Genomic DNA, 11,856 nt, shown 5'->3' with positions numbered 1-11,856 from the left:
TGATATTTCCATAGCGTGTAATGCTCCATAATTCCATAAATGATGAGATGCTCTTGGACAACATCCCATTTCAAGAGCTTAAAGTTGACACATTTCCTACATGCACATGAGATGAGGTCGGTTGATGTATTGGTAAATGCGAAGTCGAGGAATTTATCAACACTGTTTATATATTCGCTACTGACCCTACATTAGAAAATAATGTAAGGGAACTTTAAAAAATAAATCTCATTGACTTGTAAACATTGACAATGGATAATAAGTATTTGAGTTTACCTCGACTTTTTCATCCAACTCTTATCCATAACTTCTTTCAACACCTAAATTCAAAAATTAATGTAAAAAAAAAATACTATAAAGACTGTAACAAATGTGAGGTTTTCTTTACAGTCTATTTAGATTGAGAGAAGATAAAAGAAGAGAAGAGAAAATATGTAATTTTCTTTTCCTTTCTCCTATTTGGATTGTTAAGTGGGGAGAGAAGAGAAGAAAAGTGGAGGGAAGAGAAAGTAAAAAATGTCATATTTGATAATCTCCAAAAATGGAGATACGAGGAGGTAAGATAAGAGAATGAGATTTTACATTCCAAGTTTATCCTCATTATTTTCAAAATTTCCAAAAATATATAATATTGGTAAGCCAGCTATTACTACTTATACCCCAAGTAAACAAACATCCGACAGGCCATTGGATAGGCCATCCAATAGGCCATTAGACAGGTCATGCGACAAGCCATTGGGCAGGCAATCCGACTAGACATTGGGCAGGCCATCATCTAACACTACGTCATATTGCGTTTTTCGCGACACCGTAATTGCGCTAAAAACGACTGCTTAAGACTGTCGTTAATTGCGACAGTTTTAATCTGTCGTTTAACCGTCGTTTCTACGGAAGAAGTAAAAGTTGGGGTGCCAATAGCCATTCTAAAAGAGAGAGAAAAACGACTCTCTGTCTCTGGTCTCTCGTTCACACACTCTCTCTCTCTCTCGCCCTCAACTCTCGTTCACTCGTCCTCGGTCTCTCGTTCACTCGTCCTCGCTCTCGCGTTCTCTCACACTCTATGTATGTATCTGTCTCTCGCACGCACTCTCTCTCCACAGCATTCCAGATCTAGGGTTTGTGGATCCTTGTCCTTTCGTTCGAATCCTTGTTGGAAATCTAGCTCTGAAGATCCCCATAGCTTCGAAACCTCCTCGATCTGGCCTTCACCTTCAAGTTCTCCATGTTTTTGCCAGATCAAACTCAAGAACTTTCCTCATAAAATGGTTACAATCCCTTTGATTCATCCGGAGACTCAGATCCTTGATGGTCAAGTTCAAACCCTATCCAAGGGAATAGAAGGCAGCCTGTTTTTACTTGCAAGTTCGGTTTCAGAAACTCCATCGACTGAAATCAGATCTCAAGGTCAGTTAGGGTTTCTTTCTGTTTCTTCATGTTTTTGTTATAATTTTTGGATTTGGAACCTTTGAAAGTGAATAAACATTACTTACCAAAAAAAAAAAAGTGAATAAACATCTATTTCAAGTGAATCGAGATTTCAAGTGTCAAGATTTCGATTTCATGCATTTCAAGTGGAAAATCTGTTAGATGCTAGGTTTTTCAATCCAGGGCGTGGTTGGTAGTTGTTACATCTGAAAAACTCAAACTAGATTTACATGTTAGTTTCTGACTTAATAATCTAATCAAAATAACTTAGAATCTTATTGTATTGTGATGATGTTCATAGGTTTTCTGTTTGATGCTTTCACTTTTCAGTATGTAATTCACAAATATTATACCTTGTGATGTCTGGTTACTTTTCAGGACTCTGAGCAATCTGGTTCTTAATGGAGGAGGAGATCATCGCTGATTGTTTCTGGTAGTTTTCTGCTGTCAGTCAGTTTATATCTATTTCTGCTTTTATTTTTTCTTTGATTTGGCCTTAGAGATTTGGTTCCTTGAATTTTCTTTTCCTGGAAGACTTCTGCTGAGAACATTTTTCTTAAACCTGCAACCTGATGGCGGATTTCTACCTATACATCCAAACAACCTTCCCCGGTGTATCCTTGTTACCATGGTAGATATATGGTCTATCTTGTTTGAACTTGATTGCCGAGAAAGGATAAACGGGAAACTATATGAATAAAAAATATACAATGTGACAGTGGATATTGTGGTGTTGTTTTTATTTATTTATTTTTTTCAGTTTTTATTTTGACCACCTTTTTCTCCAGGATGTGAGCTTAGTTATTTGTTTTGTACATTTTTGTTCTTATTGATAGGCCTAAGGACTGTTGACACCATTGATAAGGAGCAAAAGAAGACATTAGGTATGCTGCCCAATTACACTTCCCAAATGTCAAAGATAACTATTTCAAAATGTAGGACATTTTCATGGGTTGGTTGGATTTTCTCCATGTTCTTATTGACTTTGTTCATTTGGTTTAAATGTAGGACATTTCTCCTAATAAAGACTAATAAACTTTTGTAGTAACTAAAGTACCAAACTATAGAAGTTTGCAAACATTTTTTAAATACTAATTATATTCTTAATATCATCCTTCACTTTTAGATTCGGAGTAATGGATTTGTGATTTTTTACTTCCAAATCCTGTTTCATGAAAAGAAAAAAATGGCCATCACCAATCTTTTGGTACCAATCAACACATGCGAATTCACACAGGAGAGGCAAAATGTTACCTGCCTCCAGACTTCTTCATTTGGTGCATTTTTGTCAACGAGGGTTATGGCATATGGTTTTCTTCTGCATTCATCAGCAACCTTCTGCCAATATTTTCCTGTCATGAATGCATTCAGAGGAAATAAGATAACTAGTATAATAGTTAAATAGAATACATTCCCAGAAATGATTTTAGCAAGTAAAACTTCTTAATAATTGAGTAACATAACAATCTCATGCCCACAATGTTTTTGAAATTTGACAGAAGGGAGGGGAAGAGAGAAATAATGTCTTCTTAGTCATTCGGATAGTAACCTTGATATCTCATAACACTCACATCACATCATCTATGATCAGACATCACAATTTTCCATTACCTTGTCTAGTCCTGCTCGTATATTTTTCATACCTATAACCATGGAAATATCTAAGAAAGCTCAAAAGGCCTCCTTAAAATATACTTCAGATTAAAAAACATTTCATATTATAGTTTTCACTTGCACCAAAAGCAATGATAGTCATAACTGCCTATTTATTACATATCCATCCTGTTAGACATTTTGACTCTACTTGATGGATAGTGTTGTATTTTTTTTCTTGTTTGCTAATGTTTCAGGTGAAGCTTTAATTGAGCTTTTAAAAGCCATAAATGATTCAAATAAGAGAATTACTGATTGGAATGTTAACTTTGTAAGCCCATGCTTTAGCTGGTCTTATGTCACTTGTAGGAATGGAAATGTCATAGCCCTGTAAGTGCATCCTTCTTACTTCCATATTAATTTCAAAAGCATTCATGATTCCAACATTCAGTAAGCTTGCTGGCAAGTGGATGACAATGGTTGCATCTCCCATTCATATTTAATTGACATTGCCTATTACCTTTATGGTCTCAATTTGTGCATATTTTACAGTACATTTAGTTTCTGAATGCCCCATTTGCAGGAGTTTGGCATCAAAGGGATTTTCTGGAACTCTTTCACCTTCAATTACCAAACTGAAGTTCTTGGTTAGCTTGTAAGTTCTCTTCCTGATGTAGTAGCATTTCTTATATTATGGGTTGTATTTAGTCAATATTCTTGTACTTAGCGGAAGATACTTTTTTCTAACTGAGTAAATTTAGTTAAGAAAACTTAAGTGAATATATAAGAGAATGTAATATAGTGTCTGTTTGACTTTTGGTTTTATGTTGATGGTAGTTTGGTCCCTTAAAATCTCTTACATTTCCACGACCCATTAAGGAAATTTAGCTAAACTTCACCTGCATAGCTACTAGCATAACCGTTTGATAGATAATTTTTCTCTCCTTTTTTTCCCTTTTTATTATCATTAACCAAAGAATATAGAAAACTCCAAGAGTTTGTCGCATGTGTCAAGAGTAGAGCTAGGATAATTCTAGACGTGTTATAGGAAAGTTTTGGAGTGGATTGTCATTTGACTTGTTGAAGTCACCAATTTATAGTCTACAAGAATTCAAGGGAACATGTTGCAAATAGTCTTACAAAGGCCCTATCCAAAGTTAGTCACTCTCTGAATCTATCCATGCCGGGAAAATTTGATACCTATTTTCTAGTTCAATAAATGATCTAGGAGGATCAAGTTACCGTCTAGTTGTCTTTACGGGCTTTATGTTAAGTATAGTTGGCTCCTTTGTTATCTCCTGTGCTGTTATAAGCCATTGAACGGATTTATGTAATCTTGAACCTACGTGAATGCTATTGCAAGTGTTAGCGAGGCTAATTCTTCGCTCTTCAATTTTTACTGTATATTTCAGTTTCTTTCTGGTTTAAAGTTCAATATTGCTTTTAATCCAGGGTAATAAGTGGGAACAACTTAAGTGGATCTATTCCTGATTCAATCACAAATATTTCTGGATTAGTGGAATTGTAAGAAACTGTGTACCTTCTATCTTACCGTCGGTCTTGTTTAATCGTTGCTCCTCTTGTGCAATATTCTTGCATTCGTAGTAATTATGAGTTTTAATGCTCACAGGGATCTTTCATCCAACAGCTTTATTGGGAGAATACCAACACAACTGTTTTCAGTTTCAATGTTTAAGTAAATTTGTTACACATCTCTTTTTAATGTCATTTTATTTTTATTAAAGTTATGTTAAATGTGTTCTTAATCAATAAGCACATGTGAATGCTTACATGTTAAGAGTGTGATGTTCTCATTGCTATTATCATGATGGTATGGACCTGAGTTTAGTGGTCAGCTATATGGTCCTTCGTTGAGTGATACATTACAATAATTTCTTTGAAAAAATAATAAATGTCATTAGCAAGCAAAAAAGGCAAAACACACACACACACACACACACACACACACGTGTGGGAGCGCGCATGCAAGGTAACCCCCAAAATAGAAAAAGGAACTAACCAAAGACCTCTGCTGCTCTGTTTTTCTGAAGCAGAGGAGGAGTTTGTTGGCGAAATCATTAACTAGAGACTGGTTATTGATAATTGCTCAAGTTGACTTTTGTTGCCTGCCTGTGTTTGTGGAAGGTTCAAAAGACACTCTACCAAGCATGAAAGTTGTTTTTTCATGATGTGCCAACATGAGACAACTCAAAATTGTTAGATATGAATCTATTATATTATATTACACTCAATTATTGACAAGGGTATTGTGTCAGTTTTATGGGAACTCGTCTTGACTGTGGCTCTAGTTTGCAGCAACCTTGTGTCTCAAGCTTATCTGTACCAGGTTTACATTTTTCCTCCATTATCGGATATCCATCCCTTTTTTCCTACTAGTATGAATGAGTTCTTAATTAATTTATGTGATTTTAGCTTCAATTAGCAAGTCGAAACTCGGAGTTGTAGTTGGTGCTGTGGGAGGTGTTGTGCTTCTTCTGATAATTGGGGCCATCTTTGTATATCTATACCGTCAAGTGCACGAAAAGTGTGATGTCTTTGTTGACGTTGCTGGTAATTTGGTCTATGAATTGCATTTTTCATTACTTGAAAATGTTTTCGTTAGTTTTTTTTTGTTTTTTGATAAATCTTTTCTTTAGTTGTTTTTTAAATATTTCGTATCACTCTAAAACATAGTTGTGGCTGCTCTATTGCTCCCTAGTTCTGAGGAACTCATATAAAAAATTCTTTATTTTGAATTATGCCTTGATTGTTCCTGTAAATAAAAAAGAATTAATGGAGAAATACGCACAACGGAGCAAAATATTGAGTGGGCATTAATTCATGTGCTACAAATTGGAAAAACTTCATGTTATGGGTTTTCTAGTCAACTTTAGTGGGGTTTTTTTTTTTTTTTTTGAATTAAGGAAGTGTCGGGTGAAAATTTTATATTATATTAACTGCATTTTCACAATATTACTTCTAAATTAGTCCATTATGATGTTTCCATACTTTTTTTTTCCCTAAACCTCTGCGTTTTATATAACAGGTGAAGACGAATGCAAAATTTTCTTTGGACAATTGAGAAAATTTTCATTGCGACAGCTCCAAATTGCAACAGAAAATTTCAGTGAGAATAACGTTATTGGGCAAGGGGGCTTTGGAAAAGTTTACATAGGTGTTCTCTTAGACAATACAAAGGTTGCTGTCAAACGTCTGGTGGAGAGGCTGCATTCCAAAGGGAAGTTGAGCTAATAAGTGTAGCAGTTCATCGCAATCTTCTGCAGTTGATTGGGTTCTGTACAACCTCATCAGAGAGAATTCTTGTTTATCCATTCATGCAAAATTTCAGTGTTGCATATCGCTTAAGAGGTATCTCCTTCATAAGCTATAAGTAGCATTGATGGTCACAAATCTTAACCATCAAATCTAACAAAGAACCAAAATTATAATATAACCTAAACAAATTAAAAATCCCTAATATATCATTCTCTTCAATCTATGCTTCTTGATTTACATCAATGAGAAAACCAGTGTGCACAGAGTTTCTTCATTTTCTTTCGATTTTGTATTGCCTTACCTCCTCGACGACAACATGTATCATAATCAAGTGATCAACATTTATTTTCTATCATTTCAGTTTTGTAACTTTGACATATCTTACATCCTATGAGGAAGTTGTATTTATTCTAGGGTTAGTATACTTCAGCATTAATCTAAGTAACTTTTCGATCCTTCCTACAGATTTAAAACCAGGGGAGAGAGGTCCGGACTGGCCCACAAGGAAACGTGTAGCTTTTGGTACAGCCCATGGCTTGGAGTATTTACATGAGCACTGCAATCTGAAGATCATACACCGTGATTTGAAGTCTGTCTCATCCTTTTTCATGTACGGCATTATTTTATTTCTTTAAATAATTAAACATATTTTATTAATGAAAACAAACACGAGGTCGAGATGACCAATCTCTACAAGAAAAGTTACAAACAGCCCCTTAGTTGGAGCACAAAGCCTCCCAGCTAAAGACAAATTCCTCAAAAAACCCAACCCTTAAAGCCTGGATCTTCTTTTGTGTACAGCATTATCACTCTCTTTGATAGCTTCATTTTGTAACAAAGTAGAGCTTTTCCCCTGCACTGCTGGTCCTAAATCATGACATAAGGGTCGGTTCAGCGTGGCAATTCATGTAAAAACTTAGTTGTCTCCAACTCCAACCACAAGTCCCAATCCTTCATATCAATCATTTGGTTGATCCAGCCAACCCCAAATATTTTGGGTTAAAGGTTTGATGACTGATTGGCCAACTGATAGTTGTGGCGTTTAGAAACTCATCAAATATTCTCCCGCATTCTTTCATCGTTATGTTTTTATTCTCTTTCCAATATTTTAGCTTACTGAAAGTTACTCAAAGCTAGATGAAATCAAAATTTTGGTTAACCACTGTTGTCACAATGCCATATTACCTAGGTTAGTGCTAAAACTGTAATTTAACGATTGCATCTAGTTAAAATATTGGAAACTCGTCATAGTGCCATCTCACCATCATTTTCTCTTGCCTTAAGGTTTTAATGTCCTGTTGCTTTTTGACTAATAAGTAGTGAATGGATTTTCATCTACTTAAGAAGTAATACCATGAAGAAGCTACTGATGTCATGTTAGCAACTTTGATTTGTTGGATTGAAATTTCATAATCGTTTGAAATGTGCAGGAACTGAATCAAATCCGTTCTCTCTCGATTCATTAGCTGTTTTCATGTTTTGTGTACTTCAGCGAGTTAATCACCCGGTATTTGCATTTGTCTTGCTGCTTTTGTGTTCAATCTAAGCAGCCAGTTCTACACACAAAATGTAGCTGATCAATTTCTAATACTTGATTTTCTGCTGCTGTACATTTTTGAAGGGAAATCTTGAGACGACATCTCCAAATGCTAGTTACGTCCTGCTAATGTTTTACCACCTTTATGAGGGAAAGGTACGCGCCATTGCTGTTACATAGTGTGTATGCACATCCCTTAAAGCATCTTCTTTACTTTTTCTGTTTTGCCCAATTTCCAGGATCGTAGAGAATTCGAGAGTGAATTGATTGAACGTTTTGGAAGTCTCGTCAAGATGTCATTGCTTAAGTCTGACAGGTCAGGATCCTGTACTCTGTGTAAGATGCAAGCTCTGATTAAATGGCTATTTTTTCCAATGAGGGGTGTTTCGTAGGTCAAAGAGAATGTAATTCAATTTCTTTATCATTGACTAAGAAGATGAAACATGTATCAATATGGTGGGTGTAGATGCACCAATACTGATATAATTTATGTTCTCTCCTATTTATGTTGGATTGTTCTCCGAACCAAAATAAAATAGTGTGCTTATATTTTATTGTAGACACCACATAATATTTTGTTTGTGGTAATGGGTGCCATTTGATCGTGCTGTCGAACAAGTGTTGAAGCAACTAAGAAGTGTTGCAAAAGGTTGATGGAATAGGAATTTGATTTGAAAGAGTGGTGATACAAGTTTACCTCTAATGGATTGTATATCTGTCTAATATTTCAGAATTATTCTTTGTGATTTTTAGTTTGAATTGAATGTGAGTGTTGATTTGAAACAGGAGTGGGAGATCATTAATGATTTTGAGTTAGATTTATGAAAGTTGAAGACGAGGGGTATTTGGGTCTTTTCATATTGTTAGTTGGGGTCTAGGTCATCAATGTCAAAACATAGGGGTATTTCCAATATTCAGCAACATGTGAAGGGGGGCAGGTGTAAAATATATATTTTTTTTAAAAAAAATACCCTATAGCGACGGTCGCTGACCGTCGCTATATTCTTATTTTAGTGTCGTTTTTTCCGACTGTCTTTGACAGTCGTTTTTTCCCGACTGTCTTGGACAGTCGTTTTTAAAAAACCACTCCTTTTAAACCGACTCTTTTTACGACTGTAGGGGCAGTCGTTTTTTATAAAAACGACTGTCTTGAACAGTCGTTTTTGGCGCATTATGACGTAGTGTAACAAGCCATTGGGCAGGCCATCCAACAAGACATTGGACAAGTCTTCCGACAGGCCATTGGGTAGGGCATCTGACAGGCCATTGGGTTAATTTTGATAGCATAACCTATCCAATCCATAAATCTTTTCATGGTTAATTTTATTTCGCTAACCCAAGACATGTACCATATAAACCTAAGTAATAACTCATAATAATCACAAAATATATATATTTGACACAATTCAATCTTTTTTTATTTTAAGATATACATATGTCATTATTGCAATCTGCAAAGCTTTGGGAGACCCATTGACCGAGCAACAGGAGGGGGTGAAGTAGGTAGCTCCCTTCCCCAAGGGTACTGGAGTGGAGTCACCGATCCAAATATTATAAGGGGTAAGGAAAATAATTTTCAAATTTATTTTCTAAATAACTATATAAGGTTAATTATCCTTCAAACCAAATCCAAGGCAAATTTGGTCCCATTGAGAACAAATTCATAAGGAAGGAACAAAAATAATAAGCGAATGTCATACCTAGTTTGCAGTTATCGATCTTGAATGGAATGCCACTGCACTCCAACCCCTTCTCTAAATTTTTTTTCTATTTTTTAATGATCTTCAACCCTTTCCTTACTACAACTCCCGCTCTTTCTCTGAGTGTTCAAAATCCTTGCTTTAGATGAATCTCCTCAACTCAACATAGCTCCTAGGATTCAAAAGAGATAACAAAAACTCCTTCATCTATTCTACTTCAAATGAAACTATTTGTAAAAGAAATTAAAAAGAAAAAAAATGGATATTTGAAAAACCCCATTTCTACCTCAAAAATAAGGATTTTTTGATATTTTTTGCAATGAACCTATTTATGAAGGATACAAAAAAAAAATCAAAACCATATGAATGGACCTTAAGACGAAACGGGAATACTATAAAATAGACAATATTATTTCTCCAAATGTACTTTTTGGTGCATTAATACAAGTTAAAAGGTCTAAAATGACAAAAAGAATGTTGAAAGTGATGTGGATGAGATTAAAAAAGAAAAGAATTAATGACATGTCTTAAAGGAGATATAGGTCTAGATAGATTTCCTAGCCCAATATTTGAAGTAATATGTAGAGAGTGATGATGATCAAATCATCTAACACACCAGCATACCTTCTCCAATCACGGTATTTTATATAGTCCTTTGACAACTATCACAGTATTTTATTGAAGATCAAGGAAGCTTATAAAATAAAATTTTCATAATTTCTATCAACTAAAATTCTCTAGGTTTATCCCAACTTTCCTTTTCATCGAAAAACACTGATCCCTTGATGAGCCAACATACAATAATACCATAAAAATGATCCTTCAATAAGCCAATTACAGACAATTATACTACATATTTCTTCTGGTTTATACACTCAAATTGATCAAAACATTGACCAAACATCTAGAAATCACAGGAATTTGATTTTCAATCAAAGAACTCAAGATATACTAACATTCTTACATATTTTTCATGTAACTACTACACACTAGTTCTTCTAATAAATTCTACAAGACTTCCAAAAATATTTAAATGAAAAAAAGGCTAAAATACCGCACAATTAGGTTCAAGTTCCAACATTTATGTTGGCTGATAGAAGAGTAAGATGTATTTCATCCTAAAAATATTCAAATATCCTTGATAAGTCTGTGATAGACATGTCTGCACCCTGTTAGTAGTTTTTCATGTTAATGTATGCAGGTTATATAATGGAAAATTCATAATATGTGACCCAATCTTGTCATCCCTATTATCTATTCAAAATGATAAAGAGGATTGGACTGGACTTGTATCATAATAGGAAAGAAACTAGAAAGCACATTCATCTGGTAAAACAACTTGGAAAGTCACAAGTTATACATTCTAACATATAATAGTAACAGTCTAGGAGAAATAATCATACTTAAAGCTCCATACATAAGTAAAGATGAGTAGATGGTCCACATTTATATCACACTAATTCCAACCCACATCAAGTAATTATGAATTCCTTCTATAAAAGGTTCAAAATAAACTTGTTTTAGGCTAAATTTTTTTAGCATTATGTCTTGAAACACCCAACTTCAGAAAGTTTTAATTTTCCAATTCTTCATAACTTATCAATGTTTTCTAAAATTAGGCCATGTTCCTTGAAATTAATTCAGAAGAGTACCATTCATCTAATGGAACTTATTAAAAGAAAAATCTGAACTACAAATTCACAAAATCAAATCTAATAGATAATAATAGCCAATAAAAATATAAGAAAAAAGGGATTTTAACTTCAAATCCAAACCCTAAACAAACCAATTTTTTAAACTTGTAAGATTATCTACCATTACAAACTTGTAATTTAAACAAAATCATCTAAAATCCCAAAAAAATTCATACATGAAAAGTAAAATCAAACACTTCAACTCTTATTCCTCACCAAATCCGCCATTAATGAGGAGAGGATGTGGTGACTCGACCACACACGAGGATATATATTCATAAAGAGGTAATCTTTAACAAAGAGAGAGAGACTCACCAGCTGAGGTTGAGGGTTCAAGTCCCTCCATCCACTCCTAGCAGTACAGGCTAGATAGGAATCCCTCGCGTCAACTCACCACAGCGACCACAAAGCAGGTGCTACACAATAGGTTGGAAATCAGGGGCCGAACCAAGCCTCTAAACAGAAGGGTCAACTGAAACTCCAATTGGAACTCAAACTGATGAAGAAAAAATCGTTGAAACACCAAGTTTTAGGGATTTCAAAGAGATAGAGAGAATGAGAAGAAGAGAAGAAAAAATGATAGAGAAGGTGATGGACTTTTGAGCTTCTGATTTCAAAGAGAGAGAGAGAG

General features: G+C 34.7%; 1 pseudogene across 1 annotated transcript; it reads left to right on the top strand.

Annotated features, from left to right (window-relative positions):
• Window positions 1-1,262: 1,262 nt before the first annotated feature.
• LOC147406216 (putative LRR receptor-like serine/threonine-protein kinase At5g63710) lies at window positions 1,263-7,914 on the top strand (annotated as a pseudogene). The gene is made up of 10 exons (XR_015175715.1): window positions 1,263-1,404; window positions 2,262-2,309; window positions 3,276-3,408; window positions 3,602-3,673; window positions 4,471-4,542; window positions 4,649-4,714; window positions 5,295-5,365; window positions 5,452-5,589; window positions 6,065-6,904; window positions 7,725-7,914. The product of XR_015175715.1 is annotated as a putative LRR receptor-like serine/threonine-protein kinase At5g63710 (transcript).
• The last annotated feature ends 3,942 nt before the right edge of the window (window positions 7,915-11,856 follow it).

The sequence above is a fragment of the Akebia trifoliata genome, chromosome 3 (genome assembly GCF_017979445.1).
Source record: "Akebia trifoliata isolate Shusen 1 chromosome 3, ASM1797944v1, whole genome shotgun sequence".
Classification (NCBI taxonomy): Eukaryota; Viridiplantae; Streptophyta; class Magnoliopsida; order Ranunculales; family Lardizabalaceae; genus Akebia; species Akebia trifoliata.
Note: the sequence above shows the minus strand (reverse complement) of the source record. Positions and strands in the feature narration are given on the sequence as shown.